This window comes from Tamandua tetradactyla, chromosome 3 (genome assembly GCF_023851605.1).
Source record: "Tamandua tetradactyla isolate mTamTet1 chromosome 3, mTamTet1.pri, whole genome shotgun sequence".
NCBI classification, from domain to species: Eukaryota; Metazoa; Chordata; class Mammalia; order Pilosa; family Myrmecophagidae; genus Tamandua; species Tamandua tetradactyla.
In genome coordinates, this window is record NC_135329.1 from 58,774,169 (window position 1) to 58,788,419 (window position 14,251).

At 38.5% G+C, this 14,251-nt stretch overlaps 1 long non-coding RNA gene across 1 annotated transcript in view; it reads right to left on the reverse strand.

Moving 5' to 3' along the window:
• The window catches only part of LOC143677346 (uncharacterized), a 61,958-nt gene extending 52,976 nt beyond the window's left edge, over positions 1-8,982 (reverse strand). The window contains exons 1-2 of the long non-coding RNA XR_013172519.1: positions 8,429-8,982; positions 5,394-5,531 (exon numbers count right to left, since the gene is read on the reverse strand). This is a non-coding gene — a long non-coding RNA (uncharacterized LOC143677346). The remainder of the gene's footprint in view (positions 1-5,393; positions 5,532-8,428) is intronic.
• Between the last annotated feature and the right edge of the window lie 5,269 nt (positions 8,983-14,251).

Here is a 14,251-nt window from a genome sequence, read left to right on the forward strand (position 1 = left end):
ACAGGGTTTGGGAAAAGTAAAATGAAGGAAGAGTAGACGAGATGCTCCACTCCAAGTAGCTCCAGGTGCCAAGTCAAAGAGTCCCATTCTGCAAAGGATGGCTATGTAAGATCACTCTTTTGGGAGAGTCATTCATTGAATCTAGTATATGTACCTACTCTATGTCAGGAACCATCCTACTTTCTGGGACTACAAAATTGAGGCAGACCCACTCTTTGCCATCACTTACTTATATCCTTTAGGAAGAGACAGATTTGCAAATGTGAATCATCCATGAATCATGAAGTGAATTATGATGGAGGATTATCAGATACTCTGAATAAATAAATCAGGGACATTACCTAGTGTGTGCAGTATCAGAAAGCTGTGATATAAAGTGTAATAATAATAGCGAGCATTCACTTGGCCTTATACTGTAGCAGTCTCTGTTCTAAGTGTTTTGCCTCTGTTAACATATTACATCCTCTCAAGTAAATTTATGAGGTGGAGAGCCCTATTTTGCAGATCAAGACAGTGTGGCAAGGAGAAGTTAAATGACGCCTGCAAGGTCATATAGTCAGTAAGGGGTGGGGCTGGGACTCACACATAGAAGTCTGGCTAGAGTCAGCTCTCTAAACCACTACATGTGATGAAAGTAGGTGACTCCCAAATATGGAAGAAAACTTCTTTTCAGAAGGAAAAGCCTTTGTGAAGAATGAGGCAAAGGAGCCCTGAGAGGTTTGAGTGGTATTGGGTGACCAGGACAGTAGATAGGCTTCAATCAGAGTTAGATGAGCAGTTTGGGCAGAAACAATATTCAGTCTGTTGTCATTCATTACATTTTCTTACCCAAAAGAAAGCAACTACTTTGAGGACAGGGAAAATGTTCACTTCAGTTTTATCATATGAATATGATATAATCTCCTTTCATTCTATCCTGACCCTTGCTGCGATAGTTGCATGGTTTATCCTGTTGCCGTGTTTAGTTCACAGTGGGCCCCCAAAACTAAGCATGTCAGCAATGATGTCACAGAAGTGTTACTGGTAACCTTAGTGCTCACTCAGAACCCAATTACCTTGAGCAACTGTTGATTAGAAATCTTCCTGTGGGAGAAGATGATACATGGAATTTCAGGACTCTATAAGAGTCTCCAACTCAGGAGAGACTAAAATATCACTAGTAACAGGAAGGACAGAAACAAAATTCTTCAGAGCCTATTGTTTCTGGGTCATCTTCACCCCAACAGGATGACATGCTGGTATGGGAGAAAGAGGCCTTTCTCTTAGATTTTAGGCAAAAGACAAAGGAAATATGAGATTGATAGGAGCCTGAAGCAGGAGAATATGACTCCCTCCTAAAAAGAGGGTTAAATTGAAGAGTTGTAGAAAGAATTGGAATGAGAGAATTGTGCTCATTGGCTCTTTCACTGTGAAAGTACTTCTTATCAATATACATTTAGCAAAATTTATGATGTGAAGAAAAGAAGGAGTGAATGAAAAATTTCACTGGGATTCTGAGGAATTGTCCAGAATAGATGCAGAAAAGTTACTCAGTTGTGCAGGCCTGTGAACTCACTGCTTTATTTCCATAGAAAAGAAGAATATTTCCATGGAAAAGCAGAAAGCAAAAGGGGAGTTGGAGTAGAGTGGGGGAAAGAGGAAGGTGTGTTTATGGAGACCTTTACTTCATTTTTGTTATATTTTCTAAGGATACTGAATTTGTCTTTAAATATGTCATTTAAAGAACTGTATATTTATCAGAGGTTTATGGGCATGGGTGTCATGAGAGAGTAAAGCACCACAAATAATTCCCGAGGTCAAAGTCATTGTAAGCACTGCCACCCCTGTGGGCAATTGAGCTTGCTTGGCTCTGAGTCCCGGAAAAAGAAGTTTGGGGTAAGTACCTCCATCCCAGCTCCAGAGATTCCCTGCCTCCCTGACTCTTAATCATTTCTTCCAAGGACATACCCATTGTGCTGGTTTAAAAGGATGTATGAACACTAGAAAAGCCACGTTTTAATCCTAATCCTGTTTTGTAAAGGCAGCCATTTCTTCTAATCCCTATTCGGTACTATATGTTTGCAACTGTAATTAGATCATCTCCCTGGAGATGTGACTCAGTCAGGAGTGGTTGTTAAACTGGATTAGGTGAAGATGTGTTTCCATTCATCTGGGTGGGTCTTGATTAGTTTAGTGGAATCCTATAAAAGAGGAAACATTTTGGAGAATGTGGGAGAATGTGAGAGTGCAGAGAATGCCACAGCATCACGATGCAGAGAGACCACCAGCCAGCAATTTTTGGAGATGAAGAAGGAAAATGTCTCCCAAGGAGCTGGAGAGAAAGCTAGCAGATGATGCTGCGTTCGCCATGTGCCCTACCAGATGAAAGAGAAACTCTGACCGTGTTCGCCATGTGCCTTTTCACTTGAGAGAGAACCTTGAACTTCATTGGCCTTCTTGAATCAAGGTATCTTTCTCTGGATGCCTTAGAATGGAAATTTGTAAACACTTGCTTTAATTGGGAAATTTCCACAGCCTAAAAACTGTTAACTTGCAACTTATTAAATTTCCCTTTTTAAAAGACGTTGAGTGTCTGGTATATTACATTCTGGCAGCCAGCAAACTAGAACACCCATCATAGCAAAAATCACAGTTTCACTCACAAATCTATTTTTGTTATAGTTATAGAAAGAATAATCTTTTCTGTGGAATCAGGTATTAAGGCAGAAGGTATTTAACTCAACCCCTATTTTGAATTGGCCGTATAATTGCTTTGGACAATTGTACTGTGATAAGCATGATATAAGCAGAGATTTGAATAGACTTCTATGTAAAGGTTGGCTGTCTAGCTGCTCCATGAATCCCAACAATCCATGGGAATGATCTCAGTCCAGACTACTGGACAATGAGTAACCATATAATGAGAGGATTCAGTTGTTGTTATCAAGTGGTTTTTATACTAGCCAGCCATCAGGTGACCTAGCAAGTAATTGAATACGTGTATTAGGCCAGCTAGAGTTGCTGAATCTGGATCAGTTCACCAGATCCAAAAAAGTCCAACCAGCAAAATTGTTATATAAACATGTACTTTTTGTTTTTAAACTTCTACATTTTGTGGTCCTTTCTTACTCAGATACACTTGTTAACTCACCTGTTTCCATTACCTGATGGTGAGCCAACTTCTCTTGGTCCTTTTTTATCAAGAGCCCCTACGTCATAGGGCATTATATGTAATAATTACTGAGTCAATATTTTTTACTGAATAGATCAGTTAATGATATGTATTTGCAAGTATATATCTTTGCAAAGCATTATATGTGCAAAAAAGCGCTAATTTGATTTGAGCCATCCATATTTGCTCTTCAGAAAAATGCTTATTCATATCTTTAGCCCATTTTATAATTGGGTTGTTTGTTCTTTTGTTGTTGAGTTTTATGATTTCTTTGTATGTACAAGTTAGCAAACCTTTGTCTGATATGTGATTTCCAAATATTTTCTCCCACTGAGTTGGCTGCCTTCTCACCTTTTTGAGGCAGTCTTTTGAGTTTCAGAAAGATTTGATTTTGAGGAGTTCCCATTTAACTATTTTTTTCTTTTGTTGCTTGTCCTTTGAGTGTAAAGTTTAGGAAGCCACCTCCTATTACTAGGTCTTGAAGATGTTTCCTTACATTTTCTTCTAGAAGGTTTATAGTGCTAGTTCTTAGATATCTAGGTGTTTGTTCCACTTTGAGCTAATTTTTGTGTATGGTGTAAGATAGGGGTCCTCCTTCATTCTTTAGCTATTGTTATCTAGTTCTTCTATACCCATTTATTGCAAAGACTATTTTGTCCCACTTCCCAGGATTTGGAGGCCTTGTCAAAAATCAGTTGACCATAGATTTGGTGGTCTATTTCTGCACTCATGATTCTATCGGTCAGTGCTTCTTGTGCCAGTACCATGCTGTTTTGACCACTGTGGCATTTTAATAATTTTTAAAGTCAGGGAGTATTAATCCTACCACTTGGTCTTCTTTTTTAGGATGCTTTTAGCTATTCGGGGTCTCTTTCCCTTCCAGACAAACTTGGTAACTAACTTTTCCAAGTCTTCAAAGTAGGTTGTTGGAATTTTGATTGGTATTGTGTTGAATCTGTAGATTAATTTGCGTAGAATTGATGTCTTAACAGTATTTAGCCTTCCTGTCCATGAACAGGGAATGTCTTTCCACCTATTTATATCTTTTTTTATTCTTTTCCTCGCAATGTTATGTAGTTTTCTATGTACAGTCCTTTACATCTAGGTAAGTGCATTCCTAAGTACATGATTCTTTTAGTTGCTGTATATGTATATTTTTGGGGGGGTGCATGGTCCGGGAATTGAGCCTAGGTCTCCACAGGGAAAGTGAGCATTCTTCCTCTGTTAGTTGCTATTTGGAATGGAATTTTTTCCTTAACTGACTTCTCAGTTAGGTCATTGCTTGTATATAGAAACATTGCTGATTTTTGCATATTAGTTTTATATCCCATCACCTTGCTGAATTTGTTTATTAGCTCAAGTAACTTTGCTGTAGATTTCTCAGGATCTTCCAAGTATTGTATCATGTCATCTGCCAATAATAAAAGTTTTACTTCTTCCTTTCCAATTTGGATACCTTTAATTTCTTTGTCCTGCCTGATTGCTCCAGCTAGAACTTCTAGCACAGTTTTGAATAAAAGTTGTGACAGTGGACATCCTTGTCTGATTCCTGATCTTACGGGGAAAGCTTTCAGTCTCCTTTGAGTGCAGCTTGTTGTCAGTTTTCCATATATTCCTTTTATCATATTGTGGTAGTTACCTTTGGGTACTATCTTTTGTAGTATTTTTTTTTAATCAGAAAAGGATGTTAAATTTTGTCAAATGCTCTTTCAGCATCAGTCGAGTTGATCATGTGATTTTTCCCTTTTGATTTGTTAATTGCTGTATTGCATTAATTGATTTTCTTGTCTTGAATCACTCTTGAATTCCTGGTATAAACTCGACTTGGTCGTAGTGTTTAATTCTTTTAATGAGAGAGGCTTCCTGAAATGTTTTCCAGGGATAGGTTACATTATGATGGGAAGGGGTCCTGTCCTCCAAGCCTAACAGTGTCCACCAAGATGATTATGTGATTGCTCCCATTCAGGACAATGGTTAAATAAAATGCCATGGAGGTATTCTGCTGCATAAAATTAGAGAAAAAGAGAAAGGAGAGATTCCAAATATTTGAGTACTTAACATAGGAAAAATTCCTATAAAACAATAGGGCAACCAGAAAGACTACTGCCACCAGCCCAAACCAGAAGAACAACTTTCAAAGTAGAATCAGAAGAACAAAGTTCAAAATTTCCTTAACTTGAAGACACCCAAACGTGCTAGAACCTAAGCAAAAGGAAGGGGGTTCAGAACCAAGAGTACTCACTTTGGAAAATCAGCATAATACAAGGGACTTTAGCAGCTACTGTGCTGGAAACCAGTGGCACCTCTGGAACAGGGGTGGTGGGCACTATATATCCCCCTTCTAACACCAGATATGTTGACCAAGAAATTACAGGCTAAGCTGAAAGACAACAAAAGTGGGATCTTAGACTTGTAATTCAGGGAACACAGATTTATATAGTAGTGCAAGCTGGGTGCCTTCTTGGGGGTTCTAAACAGTGGTCTTTAAGGAAATAAATTTGTTTGTAAGGAATTATGATTGATGGATATTTGGGGCTTCACAGATATTCATCATGTTAGACAGTTTATGAGGTTCTTTAACTCATAGCTTGTTCAATTAAATGTCCCAATTAAAGCAAGTCTAGAAATATGTGCAATTTAAGGCATCCTTGTTCCAGAAGGCCACTGAAGTTTAGGATTTCTCTGTCAATATGGTGAGCATGGTGACTTCTGCTAGCTTTCTCTCCAGGCTTTTTCTTTTGTGAATCTTGCCCAGGGATGTTTTCCTTCTTCTTCTCCAAAGGTCTCTGGCTGCGTGGAATTTTGTTATTCTCATGGGTCTCATGGATTTTATAGCTCTCATGGATCTCATGGCTCTCCCTCTCTCTCCAAAATGTTTCCTTTTTAAAGGATTCTAGTAAACAGATTAAGACCCACCTGGAATGGGTAGAATTACATCTCCCTCTAATTGAAAGTTTATACCCACATCTGCTTGGAAATAACCTGTTCAACTTTCCAACCCACAGTACTACCTAGGGATTAAAAGACCCACAAGATGAGTTAGGATTAAAACATGGCTTTTCTAGGCACGTAATCCTTTCAAACCAGCAGACTATCCTTATCTTTGCATTGGATGGAGATATTTACACTGTTGGATGTGGAAGCGCAAAAATCACTTGGTCACGCTGTGTGGCCAAATACAGTCATTCAAGTAAAATAAGAATGCTGACCTAGCTCAAACATTAAAGATGTTTAAAAGTGAGAAGATATTGACAATGTAAAGGTCTGTATATATAATATATCTGTATATAATTGCTTACATATAATTTTGGAAGCAAGAGAGCCAGGGTGGCACCAGTAGCATTATGTTAAATTAGAGGATGTATAAGCTGTTAAAGAGATGACATGAATTTACACTATTCACTATCATTGATTACATGCCTATGACCTAGGACATATCATTTTAAAACTCCAGTTTATCTGACAGGCTTCTAACTATGAGATCATCCTAGGAATCAGTGCTTAGTCCTCTTTTCTCTATTCACACTGCCTCTGTTTCTCCTCAAGTTCACAGCTGCCTAAGCTTATTGTATTCAAATTTCCATGGCCATTCCTCTGTGGTTCTGTTCATATATTTGGTTGTCTCCCTAACTCTCTACATCTAAACTTCTTCCACTGTAAATTGCAAATTATTCTAATACATTCCTCATATGGTTGTCATTCACAGCACATACCTTAAGAATGGAAACACATTTAGAAGAATGTTTTGCACTGTTGTATGTATTCAAAGACCACCTCTTTTGCAGTATTTATCACTCCGTGTGCATATGCAGTAGCAGTAGTGTTGTCATGGTTAGAAAACGAATATTGATTCCTACCCCTGTTTCACCCTTATTAATGAAATTCTCATGAAATCCGTTATGAGTTGGGTGTTCTCTACAATGGACATAGTTAGGAAATGTTGGCCAAACCACACCTAATAAATTTTTCCAGCATTCTTGTGGGTAAATATTCAGTGCTATTTAATACAATGAATCTTTAAAAAAACATTGTACCATTCTGGGCACTCAATCTAATATACCAGTCATGATATCTGCTTAGGGCCTTCATGGTGATATACTCTGTTCCACTTAAATAATGTTCTTTTCTCCTTTCTTAGTCCCCCACGATCCTACCAATTTTCTACCAGTGTATTGTGCTTTCCCTTTACCTAGAAGCTGGGAAACCTAGAGCTAGGTAGGGCAAAGTCTGTTTCGGGCCAATGAAAAGAAAGGAAAATAATTTTTTATTCATACAAATAGTCTTATCATTAATGAGTAACATCTTTCATTTATTTTTTTTTTTATTCTGGCCAGGGCTACCAGTTTTACATATTTATTATATATAGCAAAAGAAATCCACACTTTGCTGCTAGGCTAAAAGGCATTGTTGGAGATTTCACCTTGAAATAGTACATCAGTTGTAGTTTTCCATGCTAGTGAACTTCTTTTCTGTTTCTTGTTTGCTGTATATTATTATTACATAGAGTTTTTGAACTGCATTGAAACAGTTCTCCACATCTGTTGAGATTAATATGAGTGCTTTCTTTTCACATCTGTGAAAACAGTGATCTAAATCACTGAATTTTTATTAAGGTTCAAACATGCATGCCTGGAATAAACCTACTTAATCATGTGGTAAGTGTTGTACTTTGCTGAATTTACTTTCCCAGTATTTTGTTTTGGTTTTTGCATCTTGATTAGTGTGTTTATCATATTTTTGCATCTTGATTAGTGTGTTTATCATATAACTATTTGTCATTTGTGTCCTTTTTCCACTTTACTATCAGCGGTTAAATTAACCTTTTAGGACTGTTTGGGGAATGTTTCTCTTTTACTTTTCTTTGATTGATTTTGAACAAGTTTAAACTCCTCTGCTCCTTGCATGTTTGACAGACCTGCCCAAAAGGTGCAGAGCAGTTATTTTCTTTGTAGAAAGATTTTGAAGCAGACACTCTTTGTTAAATTATTAAAAGCCCTTTTTACATCAATTTATTAGTAAATTTGTCATTGCATATTCTAATTGTTAGAATCCTATCTTTGTTATTAAAATTGTCATGGTACTCATACTTATCCATACTGTTAGGTCTAAGTCATTAAGGAATTCATGCAAGGCAGCAAGTCAAAGTTTAGCACATTTATTGAGGGGATGAAGCAGGGAGAAACAGGTGGGAGCCACCAGCAAAAGAAAGAAAGTGGCCCCAGCTCTTTCTGAGAGCTGTGTTTTCAAAGGAAAAACCATGCAATGAGGGGAGGGTACCTGCTAGGTGATGACACACTGCTCTCCTTTGATGTGCAGCTGGATCTACTGAGAAGAGTTATCAGATAGGGACAGGCCTTGACTGCTTGCTTCATTTGCCTTCCAGTGAGGTGCTGGCATATCTTGCTGTCACATCTTGTTCTGCAGAAGAAGCTGAGAGGCCCCGGGGTCAAAAGTCTCTTTTGCCTATGAAGTTCTTTTTTCTGAGACCCTACATTCATACCTTTTCCTTTTAATAAAATTGAATGATACTGGGGTTGGATTTGAGTTAATGCCTTAGCTTGGCTTAGCTTGAAGGAATTTTTGGAGGGAGTAGGGGCGTTGTGTTCTTTCTTTGGCTACTAACAGCTGAGTAAGGAAGTAGTGTGGGGAGAATTGCTTTGAGTTGAGCAGGGGCATTACTATTGTGTTTTTGGGTGCCTTCAGTTGGGATGGGCTGATAGTGAGTTTTTGCTGTGACAGGAGTAGCTTTTTACATTTCTGTTGTAGCAAGACTGTGTTTTCAGAATTTTGCTGGTTGGTCACAGCTACTATACCTGCGAAAAAAACTTAGATATTGTAAGATACAGGGACTAGGAGGAAAATTAATATAAGGATAATAAAGGACGCAATGAGGGGGAGCAGAATAGCTCATAAAGGGGTAGAGAAGAATGCAAGAAGATTTGAGAGAAAGTTTTCTAGCCAGGATGAATTTGCATTTGCTAAGTTATTATTTATTATGGCCACATTCTCTTTTAGTATTTTTAAATTTTGTTCTGTTTTACCTGTATTATTGATGTAAAAACATCAGGTTTCATTTAATATTGCACAGATCTCTCCTGCTGTTATGTTTGGGATGGCCAGAGCTTTCCGATTTTCAGCTAAGCTGTTTAGAGATTGTTCTTGTTCTTCTAAAGCATGGGTGGTAGCATTCCATGATTGCTATATCATTTAAGATAGAGCCTTCAAGCATGCGGATGCCAACAAACCGGAAAAAAACCTTCAAAATTAAGTATAACCTAGCTCTGAGTTCTCTAGAATGGGGTTGTGACATCCATGGCAGCCTAATGTTGGGTTTTTATATAATTCCCTATAGTTAGGTTTTAAAGGTTTGTTGAGATGAGTTTCAAGAAAAGATCCAAGGTTGGGAATTTGCTCTGAGGAAGCCATTTTAGAAGGTGTTAAGATTTGGGCTTCAGGGGCTAATGTAACAATAACACTGGTTCCTATCCAATTGTCAGGAAGTAATAGGTAAGCTCTGTTTCTACACAAGAGATAATATCCCATACCTATCATCAAAAGAGCTAAAGAGGGTCTTTGGTGAGAATTACTGGGGAGGAAGGCAGCTTGGGGGTTGAAATTATCCCAGCCCATAAATGAGTTTATCTTCACATGGGGGGAATAGAAGGGCTTACAAGACTGAGATGTTTGTTGTACTGGACTTTAACATAGTACATTGAGGAAGAGAAGTTGGAGTAAGTTGTTTCTCTTTGGAATTCTAAACCAAATTAGCCTTCCAAAACTGCATTAGCAGTAGGGTTGGCAGGAACTTCTGTTACGTTACAGGTGCTAGTTTTCGTGATGTGGAAACACTTAAGAATTGTGACTTGACAGGGTTTTAGCTGGAGGTTTTAAATATATTTGACTGTTTTGATTTAATTCCTTTTTTTTTACATGGGCAGGCACTGGGAAGTGAACCCAGGTCTCTGGCATGGCAGGTGAGAACTCTGCCAGTGAGGCACCATGGCCTGCCCTAATGTAATTATTTTATTTCTAGTGATATTATGATTGGTTATATTGAAAAGTTGACCTGAGCAGGTTCCTAGCCCAAATAACATGGTATTATTTATAGAGCCAGATAATAGGATTCTATCTTCAATATATTAGCCTGTAGAGTTACCCCATTTAGGCCCCAAAATAGAGCAGTAGTTTAGTTAGTTAGTATGGTGAAATTGTTTAGGCTGTCATGTATCCATTTGAGGAGGATTGAATTAAAGGTTAGGGTATGATTACAAAAGGAAGTATTAAGATGTCCTAAGCCTGCATTTTGGGGATTGGAAGAATAGTGGGAGAAGCATAGATAGGGTTTGCCCATTTGCTGGGGTACTACTTCAATGGGACCTGGGCCTTGACGGGTAAGACCCTTTCTTCAGAGTTTAAGGGCAACCTAAGACAGGCACAACACCTCTGCTATTAAAATAAAAAGGGGGAAATGTAGGAGCCAAGGGTTAAAACAAGATGTGCAGAATTTGTTGGGAACAGCCGGCATCAGGGTGGCAGCAGTAAACTGTGGAGATTATCATCTCCTTTATGTAGAACAGTCTAGGAGGAAGAGAATGTCTGTTTACCCCAAATGGTTATGTTAAGTATGAAGAAAGGTAAGCACTCTGTTCCCTCAGGAAATACATGCATGCCTTTTGTCACCCTGCAGTATATAAGCAGGATCTGGTTAAGACTAAAGTTGTCTGTTGTTTGTTCTGACTCATCTTCAGAGTCCCTGATCCCATCTGTCTTTCTTTCTCATCATTCCTTAATATCCTTCAGGCTCCGCTTACATAGGAAGAAACATCATTTGATTGTCATGAGTGTCTAGCCTAAAAAGTTATTTTCCCCTCTCTCTTATCCAGGTGACTAAGGGAGGTACTTGATATTTCCATTTCCCCACTGTAATTTTGAACAAAGGCAGGAAATGGCAGAAACCACTTTCTCAGAGCTCCAGAAAACACTTAGCAGATTGCTGTAAGAGGGCAAGCACTGAATCAATAAAAAGACAATTGTAGGCCAGTAGGTCCTTCCTCAATCCCTGTGTCAGTTTGTTGTGGTGCCTGCTTGCACTCCCAATGTAGTTATTTCCCTGGTCCTAGTTCTGAAAGTAGCAGAGTAACTCTAGTGTACATACTGAGACCATGGATGCCTGGTCAGTTCTCTGTGTTGGCAGCATGAGGGACTGATAAAGGGCATTCTCATTGTCATCATCCAGCATGTCACCCTGTTTGTAAAAGGCAGCTCACAGATCCCTTCAGCAGAATATTGTGGGTCATCATTCAAGTGTTGGTTTTCGAGGGCTAAGAAGATTGGTTGTAAGACATACAGTCCATACCAGGAACCATGAGGAACTGTTTCCTTGGGATATGTGAATTTGTATCCATGTAAATGGCGGATTTCATAGGGAAACGCATGCATGCCATACTGATACTGAAAGGATCAGTATCAATGATGCTGTAAAGGAGTGTTGAACGTATGGCCACCCTCATTATTAACACTATACATTGGTGTGTACCATTTGTTAGTATTGATGAAAGAATGTCATAATTGTACTATTAATTACAGTTCATGGCATACATTAGGGAATCCTTAGTAATTTGGCATGCTTTTTTGGGACATTCCTACTCATAATATTTGTGGACCCACATATAATTTTTCCATTTAGCTACTTTCATTGATTTATATTTTTTGTTTCACCCAGACTTGAAGCCATATTTACAAACTGGAAAAAGATCAGACAATCCTGGATTATAAACTCCAATTAGAATTTTAAATTCCTCATTTTGAATGTATTTTCTGAGTAGGAAATTCCTTAACAAGAGCCCTGGGCTTTGCTCTTGTTGTTGGGTTCTAAGTTACTAGGTGTCGTTGCAAAAGTCTCAGAAGGTTTGGTCTTATAGGGCTGATAGGGCATTTCACAAACTTTAGTCATCAGCCAAGAAAGGGTATAAGGAAGGAAGATAAATTGGGACATTAAGACTAGCAGAAGCAGAAAGGGCAGCAACATCCAGTCAAGTATTTTCAGTCAGAGGGTTATCAAGTATAGATTTTTACTTCTCTTAGCCTCCTTTAAAGAAATGATTTTGGAATCAGTTACTTTTTTGGCTCATTGGGCATACCATTTAGAGAAAGTATTTCATCATTTTGGGGGATCTTCACTAAGATTTGGAATTCCCTTGCTTATGGGTTTTAGTTCAGTCTTAGTCCAAGGAGTATAGTTGATAGAGGAAGTTCCTGAATATCCTTTAGTAGGTTTGATTTTAACAGGTGTTAAGAGTGATAGATATGAAGGTGCTTCCGGGCCTGTTGTATAAAGGAGCAAATCCTCAAGGCTAGAATAAGTAGGAAGAAGACAGTACAACAGGGGAGAAACTGAGGTAGCCTAGAAAAATTTAGATATTTTAGACAGTTTTTCAAGTTTAGTTTGCATTTAGATAAGTCTTTTGTTAATTGGTAGTTGTTTCTTAAAGAGAGACAGTTTTGAATTTTTTTTGTATATTTGGAATCTTCAAAGAGCTAATTTGAAAAAGGAATTCCATTCAGGCGTTTTGATCATATACTCCCTATTTTCTAATTGTGTGTACATGTACACTACTTTGACATACTAGAAGCCTTTCATTATAGCCATTGTAGTTCAAGATTATGTTTAATATGTCAGATCCAGTGAGATATGAATGCTTATGAGGCAGGACCATAATTCTTACACATGAAACAGATGGAGTGCTAGCTGCCGGAATGCAATGTACCAAAAACAGAATGGCTTTTTAACAAGGGAATTTGATAAGTTGATAGTTTACAGTTCTAAATCCGAGAAAATGTCCCAATTAAAGCAAGTCTATAGAAATGTCCAATCTAAGCCATTCAGGAAAAGATACCTTGATTGAAGAAGGCCGTTGAAGTTCAGGGTTTCTCTCTGAAGGGGAGGGGCCTGTGACGAACATAGTCAGAGTTTCTCTCTCAGCTGGAAGGGTACAGGATGAACACGGCATCATCTGCTAGCTTCCTCTCCAGCTGCCTGGGAGGCGTTTTCCTTCTTCACCTCCAAAAGTCGCTGGCTGGTAGACTCTCTGCTTCGTGCTTCTGCAGCGTTCTCTGTCGTGGTTTCTTTTGCCTCTGTCATTCTCTGCTCTCTCCATATCTCCCACATTCCCCAAAATGTTTCCTCTTTTATAGGATTCCAATAAAGTAATCAAGACCCACCTAGAACTGGTGGGGTCACGTCTCCACCTAATCCAGTTTATCACCCACTCTTGAGTGAGTCACATCTCCAGGGAGATGATCTAATTAAAGTTTCAAGCATACAGTACTGAATAGGAATTAGAAGGAACAGCTGCCTTTAGACAATGGAATTAGGATTAAAACATGGCTTTTCTGGGTACATACATCCTTTCAAACCAGCACAATGCACCATTAGAATTTTTTTAAGAATTAGAACCTATTGTTTCTGATTGATAGCAGTCCTTAAGCCCAAAAAGCCTGGCAGGATTTATCTTGATGTTCAGTTAATGATATTTTACAGTGTACCCTACTTAGGATACTTAGAACTGGTGGACAATCTGTGCACTAGCTGTCTAGCCCCTTAAACAGTGTCCCAAATTGCGCAGAAAGTGTCCATGGAAAATAGGCAGCCTATTTTCAGTCTTGCTAGTCTGGGACTGCCTTATTCTTTCACAGGATTCTTGGCCTTTAGAAGCCAAGGATTCTTAATAAAAGGTGGTAGATACTCTTAACAGCATTTAAGTGCCTAGCCCATGTCCACCGAAATGATTATGTGATTGTTCTCATTCAGGACAATGGTTAATTAAAACATTAGGGAGGTACACCTCTGCATAATTTCAGAGGAAGAGAGAAAGAAGAGATTCCAGATATTTGAGTGCTCTGAAGACAGGAGAAATTCCTAGAAACAAATGTGGCAAACAAAAGGACTGCTATCACCATCCCAAACCAAAAGAACAACTTTCAGAATAAAACCAGAAGAACAAAGTTCAACAATTACTTAACCGGAAGATGCCCAAAATGCTAGAACCTAAACTGGAGGCTGGAAGGTTTGGAACCAAGAGGACTCATCATCAGAAATTG